The following is a 16,408-nucleotide window of genomic DNA, read 5'->3' on the forward strand; positions in this document are numbered from 1 at the left end:
TTGAGAATCCCCATCAATAGCCCTTATCACTTATCTCTATACATAGCATAAATGGGCTAAGTTTAGGATGGGTGTGCCTGATCGATTTRTGCGCAGCTGTGTAACCTTTTGAAGCATTTGAGGCTTTCTGAGGCTTTTGTCTCCAGTTCCGTGCTGAGCTTCTCTTCAGCAAATCATGCAGTGGTCTTCTGAGACTACTGAATGCAGCAAAGGCTGACCTCCAAACCCCAGCTTTCCTGATAAGGTTTGCAGTTCTGCTGGACCCAAAGGTTTGGCACCTCTGCTCATATAGAATCTGGCAGAGTTTTCTGTTCTTCTTTCCAATGAGTGCCCAAGACTGTCACCTCTTGACAGGATTCAGACAAGTCTCTTGGTCAATAAGCTCTGCTAAGGTGTCACAGGGAAACTCACACTGGAATTTCTTTCCAGAGGAACCTTGTGGTTGCAGCTTCCACTTGCAAAAACTTGCAGCCTTCGGTGCAGAAACTCTGTCCCTGAGTAGATGCCTCAGAGCCATCTCTGCTGTGTCCTATGCACAGCTGGTGCATGGGCAGGGTGGCAAAGCGTCCTGCTTTGACATCGTGGCTCTCCTGGTGGGAACTCTAGGAGAGAACCTGAGTGGTCAGGCAGGTCTTAGTAGGCTAAGCAGAGACTAAGTTAGTAGGCTTAGTACAGAGTAGTCTTTCTGGATTCCTCTGCTCCACCCACCTCACTAAGCACTTCTTCCGMTGATCTGAAATGGGGCCTTTGCTGATATACCATCGGCAATGACTTGTTCTCATCGGGCCTCTTTTCCTGGGCAATTTTGCAGGAGAACTGCTGGCTTTTCCTTGAGGAGCTATCTCTCAGAAACCTCATGTCTCCCAGGCCTCCAGAAGCTGAGACTTTTTGGGTGCTTTTCTGCAGTTTRCAAAAGAGCACGCCCTGCAGTGCTTTCTGATGTGTCAGCTGGTTGTCCTCACTGGACTTGATGGGAAAAGCCTGGGTCTTACTTCAAAAGCTTTCTGGGGTGCTCGAGAGTGAAACTAGTGCAGAACTGGTGAAGACTGAGCCATGCGATGAGAAAAGGAGCTCTCCAGGGAGCAGCCAGAGGATGCTTTCGGGAGAGAGTGTGATTTGATAAAGGTATCTGCAGGATGGCAAGGCATTGCTTCCAGTACCCTCTTCTCCCAGTTTTGTTTGTTCTGCAGAATGGGGAAATGCTCCTCACTTTTGGTTACTCCCAGGGCCCTTCTCTTGTCTTCCAAGTTGTTGTTCCGGTAGGACAGGTCTGGCTCTGAGAAGCTCCTGTCCATACTGCTGATCTCCTTTGTCCAATCAGTCAGTGCAGAGGCAGAGAGGCAGCTTGGATAGCAGCTGCTCACAAGAGCRTTTCTCACTTTGGGCTGCTCCATGTCAGAGGTTGCAGGGCTGCCTTCAGCTCCTGGCTGAGGACTGTGGCAGGCAGAGCTGTTCTGCTGAGCAGCACATGGGTGCTCTGTGAGGAGAAAGAGCCTGTTAGGTAGCTTTTAGAGGCCATGGGAGGATGCCAGGGGACCTTCCCTGTGGCACCATGCTCCCTGGCAGATGCAAAGACAAAGCTTTTGTTCCCATGTACCTGAAGTACTGAAAAGCCTTCCACTAGGGATACGCTGCCAAACCTTATTGACCTCTCTGCATCTCTTTGTATTTCCACAGATGTCTTCTGCTATCCAATTACAGGATGTGATCCAGCAGCCCTGGYCCGGGACAATCAGCAGTCCCTTCTGTGGCACTGTCTGTGTGTTCTGGTGAGTCCTTGGTGGAGGGCCTGAACGGCAAGGCAATGTCCTGCCCAAAGACTGMTGTGCAGTTGTCGATGCAGAACTCTGCCAACTGTGTCACCTGCACACAGGAAGTCACTGAGTTCAGCATGAGGGGCTGCCAAGGCCTTGAGCAGCCTTTCATGCTCCTGATAGATGTTTCTGTAGCCACAGCTGTAGTTGTCTAGCTCTGAGCCTTGTGTGGCCCGATACAAGCATGGCAGCCTTTGCCTCACTTCAGGGTGRAGCAGGGTGCTGACTTCTACAGACCTTGTCACTCCTCCCTTTCTGCACAGCCAGTGGGAATGTGCTGTCCATGTTGGGGCTGACCATGTTTGGCCCCACACAGATTGCCAGGTTGCTGGCATCCATCCAGCCGGTCTCTGCATTTTCACTGATATGGTGAAGCAGCGAGAGCAACCACTGGAGCAAGAGAAGGTTTGYGCAAGGCAGTTTGCCAACCACCCTGAGCGAAGACAAAAAAAACCCAGGAACAGCAGTGGAGGTGATAGGGGCTGCTGCTTCTCACCTGGAGCCCCAGTGGTGGGACTGCTTGCCAAACTTACTCTYTCAGTTCCTCAATTTTCTCCTGCAGGCTTGGCTTCTCCCAGCCACTAGCAGCCACTTGAGCCATAGTGCTGGGCCACGAGCAGTTTGGAGGGATGTTTCTCAGGAAGTCCTGCAAGACCAAGGCACTTAGGTGAGGCTCTGAACACGAGCAGAGAGCCGACAAGCAGCATCCTTGTGTCCTGGGCTTGCTAGGAGGCAGCTAGCTTTGAGCTACCTGCTCTCAAAGGTGCAACTACTGAAACTGCARATCCCATGGCAAAGGAGAATGCTCAAGGGTCCTAAGCCTGAATCACAGAGTGTGGTCGCTTCTGAAGTGTTTTAGCTTAGAGTCCCTCCTAGGTCAGTCTAGGCACTGGCACAGGCCTGTGCCCATTCATCATGTGCTCTCCCAGCTACAAGTCAGCAGAACTCACCTTCAGCACCACTGCCAACAAGTGCATGGGTTTGCTGGCCAGATCAACACTACTGTTGCTGTCAAGGTCTTCTTTCAGTTCCCTGTRTGCCTTCTTGTTGGCAGTTTTCCTGAAAATGCCCTCAGTGGCTGGTCCTTTCTCATAGAGCATAGCCAGTACGTCCTGCAGGCAGAAGCAGAGAGGTTTTGACTTGGCAGTGCACTCTGCTTGACCTGGCTTAGTATTTCGTTCTTGATCCACAGAGATGATCCTGGGAGTAACATGGTGGTCCCCCAGGCCAGCCTTCTTTGGGACTGTGGAACTCCACTAATTTCAGCAGAGCCTTGCCTGCAGGAGACCTCTCTCCACGGGCTTGCTCACCTGGACTGGTTGGGGCAGGATATCACCTTGCCCACAGATGAGGGCCAGAGGGTGCCCAAAGAGAGTCACCTCGGTTCCAAAGCCTAGCTGTCCTAGGCAGTTCCTGGTGGCTGAGGTTTCTCTCCAAGACAGCGGCCATGAAATCACCATCTTCTTCCCTCCCTTTGATCCATCTGCTGCAAGCCGAAAGAAAGCAAACATGGCTTCAGAAAACTAGGCACAGCCAGCTGGGGTGCCTTTGCTCTGCATGCAGTGCCATATGTTGCATGGTCTCCTCCAAAGTGTTACAGGCACAGAGGTCTTGCGTGGGGAGAGAAAACAAGAGCAGCTGCTCCTGCCGATGCGCTCTGGCCTGTCACTGCTGGTGGCGGAGAGGCAGYCTTGCAGAAGCACTATTTTGCAAGCATTATGGAAGAAGGCAGCTCCTCGCTTTCTTATTCACACTGACCAGCTGAGTGGCAAMGTCCCTCTTCAATGGCTGAAGAGTCCCCCGCAGGCATTTCTTGCCTTCAGCCTGCAAGAGAAGAGTTCAGCTTATGGGGGCTCCAAGCAACAGCAAGGGCCTTTAGCGAGTTGCTCCAGTTATACAGGGATTGCCATGTTCTCCCCCGCATGGGGGCTTTCCTTCCCTTGCACATCCTGCAAAGCCCCCTCCCCCCCCCAACCACCACTGTCCTGGGATACCTCCTGGCCACAGCCAGCAAGGGCTGGGCAAAGGCAGCCCTTGCTCACCTCTGCCAAAATTAGTGCCTCCACTGTGTTGGTAGTCAGTGAAATCTCTAGGCAGAAAAACAAAGAGCCTCCGTGAGAAACCCATCACACGGTTGGATTTGGAAAGCCAAGTGGCTCTCAGGGTGGAATGGAGGCTGTGCAGACACTTATGGACCTGTAGAAGCCAACCACTTTGGTGAGGAGCCACAGGGAGGRCAGATGAGTGACTGGCTCCCACGGCTCCTTGGCTCTGGCTGTGCATGGAGAAGGGCACACAAAGAGCTCTGTCACCCACAGGCTTGGCTGTTCTCTCTCCTGCCAGACAGCCCAGCACTGCCAAGGGCCCCTCATCCCACACAGCTTCTAGTAGCACTGGCTGGGAGCACAAGCTCTGCAGCATCCTTGGTCCTGCTCTCCATGGGCCTCCTCCTCATGAAGGAACACAGAAGTGGCTCGGGGTCCCCAGACCTGCAAGCCAGGAGCTGTGCTGACAGCTCCTGGGGGTTGCAGCTGATTTGCAACCAACCACAAGGCAAAGCAACTCCCGCTGCTCTGCCAGAACCTACACATGGTAGGGCAGGCACTTTTCCCCCACTGACAGGTGAGTATTTCTGCAGGAAGCTCCAAGGGGAGAACCCACTTGCCCTCCACCTTGACTCCACTCTGGCCTGGCCGCTGCCACCACCTCTTCAYGGCACAGCACCCACAGCTGGCTGAGGAGCAACCAGTGCTTCAGCCAGAAAGTGGAGCCATATCTGCAGGGATGGAAGAGTGGGGAGGGAGTGGTGGGTGTCCGTGGTGGGGGCAAGTGCAGCTGTCCTTTCCCTCTGGGAGAGCCATTTGCCAGGGCAGAGCCTTGGGGAGGGAGGTGGGAGGGCTGGGATGCAAATACTCACTTGAAGCTGGCGATGGCAGTGGCGTGCAGGAAGCGCACGAGGTGCTGGTGGCATGTGCGCTGGTGCTGGGTCACCTGTGCATGKTGACTGAGGAGGACGTGGGGGCTCCTGGTTGACACGAAGGCGCCGGGCAGCGCYGGGGTCCAGGAGGCCGCCCTGCCCTAGAGCCCGAGGGGGGTGCCAGGAGCCCCACGGCTGRGTGCCGGAAGCGGGAGTGCCCCGGGCGCCGCAGCAGGTCACCTGTCCCATGGTGCTGTAGCTGGAAAGACCTGCGCGAAGCGGCACGCGTGCCCCTTCGCTGAGCAGCCCTGCCGGGCTGAGAGCTGCCTCCACCCGCGCTGCCCTACGCGGCACGGTGCCGCAACGGGGACACGGCCGCGGCACACCGTGGGGCAGCCCCACGGGTGCAGGATGGGGGCGCCGGGAGCAAAAGGCAGTCTGCTGGCCTCCGGCACCTCCGCTGCCRCGCCGCGTCCGTGCCTGCGCTTGCGCCCCTTCCCTCTCGTGCTGCTGCTGAACCTCCCCGCCGTGCGCTCCTCCGACTCGATCCACTTTTGGTGTGTGGCAGCTGTTTTCACCCCTTTTGGAGCTGGCCAGAACCAGCTGTGACCAGCACAGGGCAGGTCATGGCCTCCTCCCGCGCCGGGTGGCCTTGCAGCCCGGCTACCAAAACCCTGCCATTTACACCCAATACCTCCTGCCTTTCGCYTCTGTTAAATACGTGCATTTAAAGCAGGGTTTGCAATGCATGGGCATCCAAACAGTTCTTTAAATAATCATTAGGACGTTAAGATACAGCCGTTGTGAATACTGCCCATCCAACCACCCACCCGAGGGTGCCAGCGGTGGCTTTGAGGCGCGGGGGCTGCTCGGCCCCTTGCAGGGCCGGCTGGGACCTGCCCTGCGGCGCCCCGGCTCCAGGCGGCAGTGGTGTCCGCGTGGTGCAAGGCGGTGCTGCCCTGCGGCAGCGCGGAGGGCGGTTCGGCGCTGCACGGGACGTGGTTGGCAAGGATGGCGCGGAGCCTCACGCCCTGTGGCTGCAGGCGTCCCGGCAGTACGCGGCGCCTTTACCGGAGAAAAGTCCGTAAGCGTAATGAGCCTGAGACGTTTAGGATAACAGGCAAGGTATGACAAGAATTACAGAAGGAAAGTAGGAGCGAGCGACTTCGTCYGTAGGTTTTGCTCCTTGGAGCTGAGTGGGATGGACGCGCAGTTAGCTGAGAGATCGGGAGAAGTGAGGGAAGCTCATGCACATTGAGCACTGAGATGCTGGGTTTACAGCACTGGAAACTGAGGTGAGATACAGTCCTTCATTTAGGAGCCAGCTGTGCACTTACAGTGCAGKCTTCTCCTGCGTCCAAAAATATGTCCCAACGTTGACTCCAAAGCACTTTCTCTAGAAACATGAATTCTTCATTACTCGTCTCCTGAGACTGTCAGCAGCCCTACCAACATCCCCAAAGTTTTGGAGACATGGACATTTGATAATTTAAGCCCCCCTGTATTTATGCAAACTTGCTTTCTTTCCACTGGAGAACTGGGTAGCTGCTTCTGGGCAGAYGGGGTGGAAACTGTGGAACTGGTTGCTGCAGGACATTGTGGTGGCCAAAAGTATAAACGCTCAAATAACATTAGAAAGAGTTATAGAAGAAATATGTCACAGGCTATTAAATACAGGGCAATATCTGTCGCAGAAAGTCTCTAAACGACAGATTGCCAGAAGGTAGGAGAGTATAACTGGGAAAGGGTCAGTCTTATTTTCATCCTCCTCTTACGCTCTTTGCCTCTGTGTTAGTTATTGAGAGTTATTAGAGACAAGAAACTGGAGTAGTTTGATCTTGGCTATGATCTAGAATAGTGATTTTGGTACCAGCTGCTGAGAGTTGAAAGCCCTCAGTGGAAATGATACAGTGGACGTAAAGCTCTGATGCCCAGTTAAAATGTTCTGTGCACCTTCTCCAGATAACTATAAACATGTTCAATCAATCAAACATGGAGAAAACTAAGAAGAAGCTAAGCTGTAGGCATCAACATGGTAATGTTTGCTTGTGTTGAAGCGAAGCATTGGATTTTGGTAGGAAATCTCTTCCCTAGGTGAGAGCCTCCTTGCAAGGSGGGTAGGATACACATGAACAGATGTCCCGAGGAGAAAACTGGTCATAATACTGAAGAGATCAGTACTGAGGGCAGTCCTGCTTTTATGTAGATCTAAAGCAGAATGATGGAGCCAGCACAGCAGATGTTTTAATTGACCAAATATGAATGGGGGAAATTGGTGACAGGCACTGTAAGTTACCTTAGAAGGCTAGACACTGCAAGTCAGTTGGTGTTATTTCATCCCTTTTCTCCTGCTATGGGTCCACAAGAATGCCACAGTCATTTGAATATGCTTATATTTRTTTCATGTTCATTGTTCCTGCAGCCTTTTCCCTTCCCCCACCATGCTGCATTCAATTACTGTGTTCTTCCTTTGGAGCGGATTATCAGATTTTCTACAGATATAGTTGTACATGGCTCTGAGATTGCATAAAAGTGCCAACAATATAACAGTGGTTTGCRTAGGCATGACTCCTGTATTACGCGGATAGCCAGCAGCCTGGCTTCATCTTGAATAGATGCAGATTTGTTTTGTATAGATGTGTGCTTATTTGCTGAATACTTATGTCCTCTCAGCTCTGGGAGCTTCCAGGAGGCAGTCGTGTTTGCGTGACCGTCTTGTTCCCAGGGAAGAATAAAGTACTTGTGCAGAAGCTTTGGCCCTAAGGCAGATGAGGGAGGTTTTACTTTTCTTACGAAGGATGCTCTGAGATCAGTATTGAGCAAACCAAACTGAGCAGCAGAAGCCTGACTTTTTAATGATATTTAATTTCTTTTCTTTTTAAAGGACCTGTAGCTTGTATGCTCCCCTTCACCAGTGAAAAACAATGGGCTGTTGCTAGCAAGATTTTGTAAGCTTCACTGAGAGTTTGATACTCTAATGTAATTAGGATAGCTAGATAAGGATTTGAGCCTGCACATTTCTTCTGAGATCTGAGGATACTCGCTCCCTCCTCACTCTCTGTAGTGGGTGATGGTGTTGCTGTTCTGCAGTGTTTCATTCGTTTGGAAAACATGTGGCCTTGTTTACATATAGAATTTAGAAAATCCCTAGCCATATCTTTTGATGTAGATGTGTCTTGGCAGTGCAAGGCAGACTGTGACCCATAGAGACTCTCAGGATCCTTTGAAAGGGATGTTACAGTGAGMCATTGCCATCGCAGGGTTTGGCAAGCAAGAGCTGGCCAGGAATGCAATGTATGCAAAGATATCTCCCTTACGGAGAGAAAATAAATGGCTTTTATTGGATTAGCTCAGGAGTTCATTTCTCTGGGCTTGAATTCATGCCCTGTCTGTTGCACAGAGCCACGGTAGTTCCAAGTTAATGCTGAAGCTTGTATATCTTGGCCTGGTATGTTTCTCTATTCTGCAGTGCGCAAGTGCTTAATCACAGGGCAGATCAGTGTGGATTCCTGTTCAGCCTGCCCTGCTCTCCTGGGATGAAGAGGCCATCAGCAGTTAGGGCTAATAGATTGGCTTTTTTTTTTTTTTTTTTTTTAATCTCACCAATATTAGCTTTGACTATAACTTTATATTTGCCAAAGGTTCAGGGAACTGTGAAAAAAAACACCCCAAAACCAAGGGCCTCTCACTTCTTTCTGTGAAACAATATAGGAAACAATGCAATATTTTCCTATTATCTGCACCTTGTTTAAAGCAAACATGCCCCGGTCAATGTCTGAGTTAAAAAAAAAAAGGTCATAAAGAATTGGCTTTTATATCAGACATAAAAGGTGTACTAATGCCCTCTGTAAATAGAGATGGGATTTGATTTATCTGGATACACTGTTCTATAAGTGAAGTATTTTAATGACAAAGACTATTCTCCACTCTGGAGAACTTCGGGCTGTAATACTGAGGGGGAAATAACAAGTTCATGCCAGCAGTGAGAGAAAAATTGTAATGCCCTCTTACAAAGCTGCGGGAGAGAGGTCTTGGTGTCCTCCCTGCACCATACCTTGCAAGTGCCGCTGACAWCCACTCCTTAACCAGGAGAATGTCTTGTTTTTTACTGCAAGTGATTCATGGCTCTTCTGTATTAGTGGAATAACAGATGGGTTGGAGTCATCCCCACTGTGTAGCAATCTCTGAGTAAATGAAGTGGAATGACTGGAGTTTCTCCCTCTCTTCTCTCACAACATCAACTCCCATCTCTTTGTCTGGTCTGTCAGTAGGAGCATCTTTCCTCACATGCAGGATATTCCCTGTGACCTGYACCTGTGTAAGTCCCTTGCTGGGTGACCACAGTGAGCAGTTCTTTGAAATTATATGGGGACAGCAGATGGGAGCTGTTTATCTAGCTGTTTGCCCAGTTAGTGAGAGCTCTCTGAGCTAGCTCTCTGATACTAGCTGATAGATCGTAATTTGGGGTTAAAGTGATGATTTTTGTCCATACGTATTTTTATGTTTTGACTCCTAGGTCAATGTGAAAACTTGAGTAGCCAGTGACAGTGCTTTGAAAGCTCTTCTCGGGACCTTGCATTCCCCTGGATCTTGTACTGTCTGGATTTATTCATTTGTAAGGATATCTGCATGGATATCTGCAACCTGAATGGATGTTGGGGTTGTTTGTGAGGAGTTTTTTTTTTTTTTTTTCCTGAAGAACAGATATTTGTTTCCTATGTCTATTATTTTTTCTGCAGCAAGTTTCCTTAAGCTGCCATTCACAGATGATGCTTCACTGTTCATTACTGCCAACATATCTAGAGGTTAAAGGAAAAGTTGCATTAGCTAAACAGTAAGACAGCAACAGAGATCTTTGAACCCTAGCTGGGTCTAGCTGCCTCCAGTCCTTCTAATCCTTAGTCAGTAATAAAATGGTCCAAGAGAAGGAGCCCCTGCCAAGCTGTATGTAGTAAGTCACCATATGGAGCCAGCAGGAATCTGTACCACAGCTGCTGGCAGCCACAGCATTCAGAAGAGAGCCATCTCATTGCAAATGATGATGAGACAGGGTCAGGGTGTGCATCATTTTTGTAATGTCTCTTAGTTCTTTCCAGCAGTCAGGAAAACAAATTACCTCTGGGCACAGCAAAGGTCAGGGTTGCCATCAGCTAAGTGAAATCGCTGGCTGTAATGGTCTCATTGACATTTCCCTCTGCAGCAGCAGCTGTCAGCACAAGGTGCCTTCATTAGCAGTGGGCTGGGCTTTGTGGGAACACTCTGTATTTCATTTCAGTGAGAGGCACTTCTCACCTGTCATGTATCTGGAGAGCTACYACCCACAGTGGAGCAAGGACAGAGAAGGAGAGGCTCAGAGATACAACGTGTGTTTTGGTGAGGTGCCAAAGTGGCCAGATGAGAAAAGGCTGTGAGAAATGGGCCTGTTTAGCCTGGAGAAAAGAAGACTGAGAGGGGATCTTATCCATGTCTACAAATATCTTAAGGGGGGATGCCAAGGGGATGGGGCCAAGCTCTTTTCAGTTGTCCCATGTGACCAGACAAGAGGCAACAAGCAGAAACTGAAACACAGGAAGTTCCGCCTGAATCTAAGGAAGAAYTTCTTTTCTGTGAGAGTGACAGAGCCCTGGAACAGGTTGCCCAGAGAGGTTCTGGAGTCTCCKCTGGAGCTATTCAAAACCTGCCTGGACATGTTCCTGTCTAACAAGCTCTAGATGATCCTGCTTGAGCATGCGGGTTGGTCTAGATGATCTTCAGAAGTCCCTTCCAACCTCAACCATTCTGTGATTCTGTGAAATCTGCAAGTATCTCTCTCACTGATACTAGCCAGAGGAGTTAACATCTCAGAGTAGGCATACCTTTTGTAACTTCTCTGATGGGAGAGCTGATTTAGTAGGTACACCCTAGTCTGCACTGCTTGCTCTCATTTGTTTCCCATTGCTGTTCATTGCCTTCATGGTTTTGGTTAGTGTGGGCTGTGTGGCTCTGTCAGACTGAAGAGGAAAGGCTTATCAGCTGAATTCAGTGGTAGTTTTCCTTCGATTTTAGCAGGGGCAAGATTCCACCTCTTGGCTTTTGGAAGGCTGATGGCATAGGCACCACCAATGAGGAGTACACATAATGGGGATTTATTGTGCACTTTCAAAGGTGCAATGTAGGTTGTGGGTTTAAACTGATTTTAAACATCCCCCTTTCCTAGGACTTCTTAATAATGTGTACCAGATACACTGAAATATCAATAAACGGTACATTCCTGCAGCACTAATATTCTCTGGTCTTACCTACTTAAATTGTAAGTGCCTACCAGGGAGCATGGACCTGCTTCTCCGATCCAACCACTGTTTGTCACCCAAAATAGCTGGTATTCAGTATTAAAAATGCTTTTGGATTAGCTAGCCAGCTGCCAGCTCCTATATATTAAGAGAATTGGCCCTCTCCTACAGGGCTGTTTTGCCTCTGTTTTGGGTTGGTTCTGCATTGGAGTCATGGATCATAGCTGGAATCAAGCCATCTTGGTTTGCTTTCCAAAGAGTGAGGAGTTTGAGCATACCTCTGGAGAGGCCTCAGCTTTTCAGTGTCTCAGTTTCCTCAGCTTGAAACCATAGAGAGGAAGGTTTCCTCCTCGTGCCTGTAATATCACCAAAATATTAGCTCAAAGGTTTGTAAGATCAGACCTTATTCTGACCAGCAGAAACTCAAAATCTTTCTGTGATAGCCTGTATTAGCCTGCAGGCAATGAACTGGTGCAAGCAGTCCTGTTCCCAGCGGAATATGTTAATGAAGCTCCTTTGCGTTACTCTGTGGAGGCCAGTTGGTAAGGGTTTGGGCTGAATTGACCACTAAGACTGCACTGGTCTGTAAGTGATTGCGGTGTGATCATGGGAAGTCATCAACTCTGCCTCTCCCTGGGGATGAACAAAAGTATTCTGTTTCTAGAGTCTGGGTATTAAATGGGGAGTCGGGGAACATGAGTACTTCCCTGTTTTCCCCATGAATTTGATAGTTAAATGACTTAATTACTCCACTTGGAATAAAGTAGCCAGGAATATTATTTTGTACTGCAAGTTGAGCAGTGATTTACATCAGGGCAAAGTGGAACTCAGGTACTGTTCTGAGCTGGCAGCTGGTACCTTGGTGGAAGTGCAGTAAACCTGTGATACTATAAATGATGAGATCTCCTTTTAGCCCTCATCTACTGTTTGAGCAAACGTAATTGTCCTGTTATACCTAAGTCTGTGGCTCCCTTAATGTCAAGTAAGAATTCCTTACACACTGGCCACAGCCCGATGATTTTTGTATATATACATTTAGCATCTATCTGAAGCGTGACATCCRGAAATCCTTGTTTGCATTTCTCCCTGTGTCGTCATGCTTGCTTTACTGATATGCTCCCTTACCTGCCCTAGCTGCTGTGCTCTCTTTCAAGTCATTTCTTTTCATCTTTTCTCCGACTAATTAGAGAAACAATCCTGAGAGGCATCATGGATCTCAGCTATGTGATGCAGCTGTGTAAATTCGCTTTGACAGACAGCCTCAATTTCCCCCTGACTGGAATAGGAGTCAGTGAGCTGGAGAAAAGAAAATCATTTGCGTTATGCGTCCATGACAATGAACCAGCATGACCCTTGTGCTGCAATGGAAAAATGCTTTGTGATTTAATATGTGGAGGAATCATAGTCCAGTTAGGTACCAGCAGACAGGGGAGCTGAGTTCTAGCTTCAGAAAACATGGTGCTGAAGAGTGGGGATTAGCAGTTGGTGCTTGCTGAAGGTTGGGCGTTCCAGTCCCATTAGACTATGCTGCTTCTCTTTGAAAGGGGACAAGTAGCATATGAATTGGTTCAATTAGTAGTCATCTAAACTGCAGTGATGAAAATTTAAAGCTACTAATCATAACCACAATCATCTAAGGGAAAATCTTTGGCCTATTTTATTTGACAAATGATCATTATTGCCTGTTTTAGATATAGAAGCTATGAAATTGCTTCTTAACTATGGTTATCATTTGCYTGCCATTAGAGATCTCATGAATACAGCATTACCTTGACATTTTTATATAAGTCCTATACATGCATATATTGATACCTATGGCCGGAGAATATTAATAGATTTGCAAAGGCAAGCATCAAGATGAAGGTAATGCCAGAATTAAAACTGCTCAGGCAGCTTCATTTAGTGGTTTGTGCACCTGTGCTATGATAGTCTTTAATTAAATTATCTCATATGTTTTATGACCCCTTTCAAGCCTCAAGATAGACAGTGTTCATTTAATGAGCATCTGTTCAATATTTAGTTTTACCCTCACTGCTGAAGATGCATCCCATTTCCTTATTACTGGGAGCTAATCAAACTATTCTGAAGACAGAATTAATCATTCCCCCCTCCCTTTTTTTTTAGTAGTGCTTGTCACTGTTTTAACTGAGCACTTCAGTCCTTAATTTGTCTTCAGACAATGTCATGAACTTGACCAAGGTACTGTTTCCCACTCTGTGGAGCAAGAGAACTGAGGGAACAGGAAATGAAGGTTGGAAAGGGCTGTTAATTTTTGATGCCCAGAGTGTGATAACCAAAATGCCTTGAGATGTGTGACATATTCTGTTCACAGTGTGGCACCACTAATATCTACAGCAGCTTTGAATGTGCTTCTGCCAACCAGAAGCCAAGTAACACATCAAAGTGTAAAGAAATATATGTGTAAAGATTGCTTTAAGTGGCTTGTGCACTTTTGTATTTGCAGTCACTGTCTTCATTCTCTGCATATCTTCCAGCTTTTTCAAAAAAATAAGGCAAGGCCTTGGRATAAAAAGGAAGAATCAAGGGGCATAAGAGACCTTGTAGGAAATCCTTAGGGAGCTGAAAAAAATCAAATTAGCCAACTGAGGACTATATTACAATTGTGCAGAAAAAGTTGCAAAGATGTTTTTAATTAAAAAATATTCTGTCCTATGCATGCTTCCGTTTGCAAGCATAAGAACGTCTTTTGCAAATATGTATCCATGTGTGCATAAATATATTTGTGTCATATTCCAAGTTTAAAAACAAAGTAGCTGAAAACAAAATTTTCATCATGTAGCACCGTAGAATCTCATATGAACCATCACCAGGGTTGGAGCTGTTCAGTGTACCACATGAACCTCTGCCTCTTGAGTTAATGGAGTGCCTGGTTGCAAGAACAGGTTGTCATCTTCAGTATAAACCTACTGTRGGGAAGAGACCCAGTTTTCCAACAGGTATTCACAGATACTTGCTTTCAGCAAAGAAAAAATTACAGTCAGGAGTACTGGCTTCTCACTGAGGCTGTCAAGGTCAGGTATTGTGTTGGATGAAAACTCTTCTGCAAGCAGAAGACAGAATTTGCTATATCCTCTTAGTCTGCCGTGGCAGCAAAAACAAACTGAAGGACAGAGTGAATAAATAGGAGTTCAACAGGAATTTTCTAAGTGTGGCCAAGGTGGCAAGAAGTTTGTRATTTGAACTTCTTAGTTTCTGTTTGAGATGTGCTTACTATTTGTTAAAAACATACTGTGCTATAGGTTTGTTTAAAATGCATATTATTGYGGGCTGGCATGTTGGTTTTATACAGAAAAAAAACCTCATTAAATTGCACTAAGGACCAGAAGTCCCATGGCAGATTGATACAATTGTGAACTAATTAGTTGAGTTCACRTGGGAAAAAATGCAGTGACCCCTAAGGAAAACTGTTTTTGAAGCTGATGTGTTATATTTGGAGCTGATTTGGAAAGGTTTTGTTTAACAGCTTATAGTAAAACTTGACAGTGGATCAGCAAGTCCAGTGAAGCACATATTATAATGCAGTAGGAATCTGAAACCTTACGGTTCTGCTTTTCAGACCTTGCTAGAGAATGGAGAAAGAGCCTTGCATTTTGATGAGAATATTCAGAGATATTCATCAATGAACTCTTTGTGAGTGCGTTTTTCAGATCATCTCTTCTGTTCATCAGAAGTTGCCAGACATTTGTTATGGTTAATTTAGCCATGGTTAACATGGCTACTAGATGCTTTCAGGGAAAGAAAAGAAACCTCACAAAGGACAGTTCTGGAATCATATTCCTGCAGGGAAATATTTCTTTAGATCTTTTKCTTGTAGTTATCTTTCCCTATCTCAATTATTATTTATGAGTATCACAGTTTGGAGGCTACTCTTGGTTCTATATAGAAGAAAAAGCACTTGGAGCTGAAAGTCCAGTTAAGGAGTTGCAGAGATGAGAGCAAGMACCAAAAAGTGAGGTAGGGCAAAGACGCGTTTTTTGGGGTTACATTTTCTTTTAATGGGACTTTTCTGCTGGCTCCAATAGTAGTCTGAGTTATTTCCAGGGCTATCACGGCATGTCTGAAAGAGCAGATGGCTACAGCTTGGAGGAAGCACACAGGTTGTCTGTGTGTGTGTGTGTGTGTGTGTGTGTGTGTGTGTGTGTGTGTTGGGGCAGGGGAGGGGGTAAAAAGGAACAGGGATACCTGTAAGAACTGTGGATGACCAAGTCACTGAGATGGTGTTGCAAGTAAGAGATGATATTACAAATGAGCAAACGGCTGAGATAGGACATGGCAGGAGACCTGAGCAGGAATTTGGGCAAGGGCTCTTTACCCAGTGGTATCTTAACTTTATTATGGAAAACTGCTGCCTAAAGAGATGCAGACAGCTTTTTTTTTTTTTTTTTTTTTTTTTTTTTTGGATGCTGTGGGTTTTGTTGCATGGTGACTGAATAAATCATCTTGCTGTTATATGATGAGTTCTCAGGTGTATTTTTGCATGAGGTCACCAATGGAAAGCCTTCTGGTGAACAGCTGACTACATCACAAAAAAACAAACTTCATTTTCCCATCTTACCCCAACTTCACTCCACTTCCTTGTTCTTGGAGACATGCTTATTGCTGAAAGCAAAACTGCAAAGAAAGTTTTCAAGGAAGCTGCCATAAGTTTTTAAGCATTTTGCACAGAGACTTTGTATCATAAAAGAAATTGTCTCTGCTTGCTGCTCTACAAGCAATCTGGACAAGCAGGAAAAAGGGGACTCTTTCCTACTGTCAAGGAATAGGATGCGACAGAGCAGAATATCCTTGAAACTCAAAGAGATTGTCAAGTTCACTGATTTTCAGCTGGAGAGTTTTGAGGTTTGCTTAGAAAGAGCATCCAAAGTCTCCTCTGTACATTACAACAAGCCTGACAACCACAGCTTAGCTTGGTGTCACGTACATGATAAAGTAACCTGGGGAAAGTCATAGCTTTCTGTATGTTTAGTTGTTTTTTTCTCAGTGCTACTATATTGCTATGTTGAGTTCAGGCCACCAGTTTTTGAATCTCTAGCATGAATACAATTTCAGCTGTTCATACTGCATGGGATTCACGTCTTGAACTTCTAAGCTTTGCAAGAGGTGCCTACTATATCCTAGATTTGACAAAACCTGTGAACTATGAGTAGTTTTGGCTGCAYCTCAGTGAGAGAAAGTAAATGCTGTATTTTCATGCCCGTATTTCAGACAACTTCCACCTGTTTAAAATACTAGAACTTGAAGTAAATCCACAGATAACTCTTAGCTGCAGATAAACTGTGTCTTCTGAAAAAAAAGGCACTGTAAAACAACTGGACGTCAAGGAATCAGAGGGAAGGGAGAAGGCTATAGGAGAACTTTAGGGTGAACTTCCCTAGTGTTTCTTCCAC

General features: G+C 46.9%; 1 pseudogene; it reads right to left on the bottom strand.

The window, feature by feature from the left end:
* Positions 1-641: 641 nt before the first annotated feature.
* LOC146593076 (T-cell activation Rho GTPase-activating protein-like) lies at positions 642-3,292 on the bottom strand (annotated as a pseudogene).
* Positions 3,293-16,408: the final 13,116 nt, after the last annotated feature.

Source organism: Rhea americana, unplaced genomic scaffold, assembly GCF_003343005.1.
Source record: "Rhea americana isolate MKP2758 unplaced genomic scaffold, rheAme1 scaffold_307, whole genome shotgun sequence".
NCBI lineage: Eukaryota > Metazoa > Chordata > Aves > Rheiformes > Rheidae > Rhea > Rhea americana.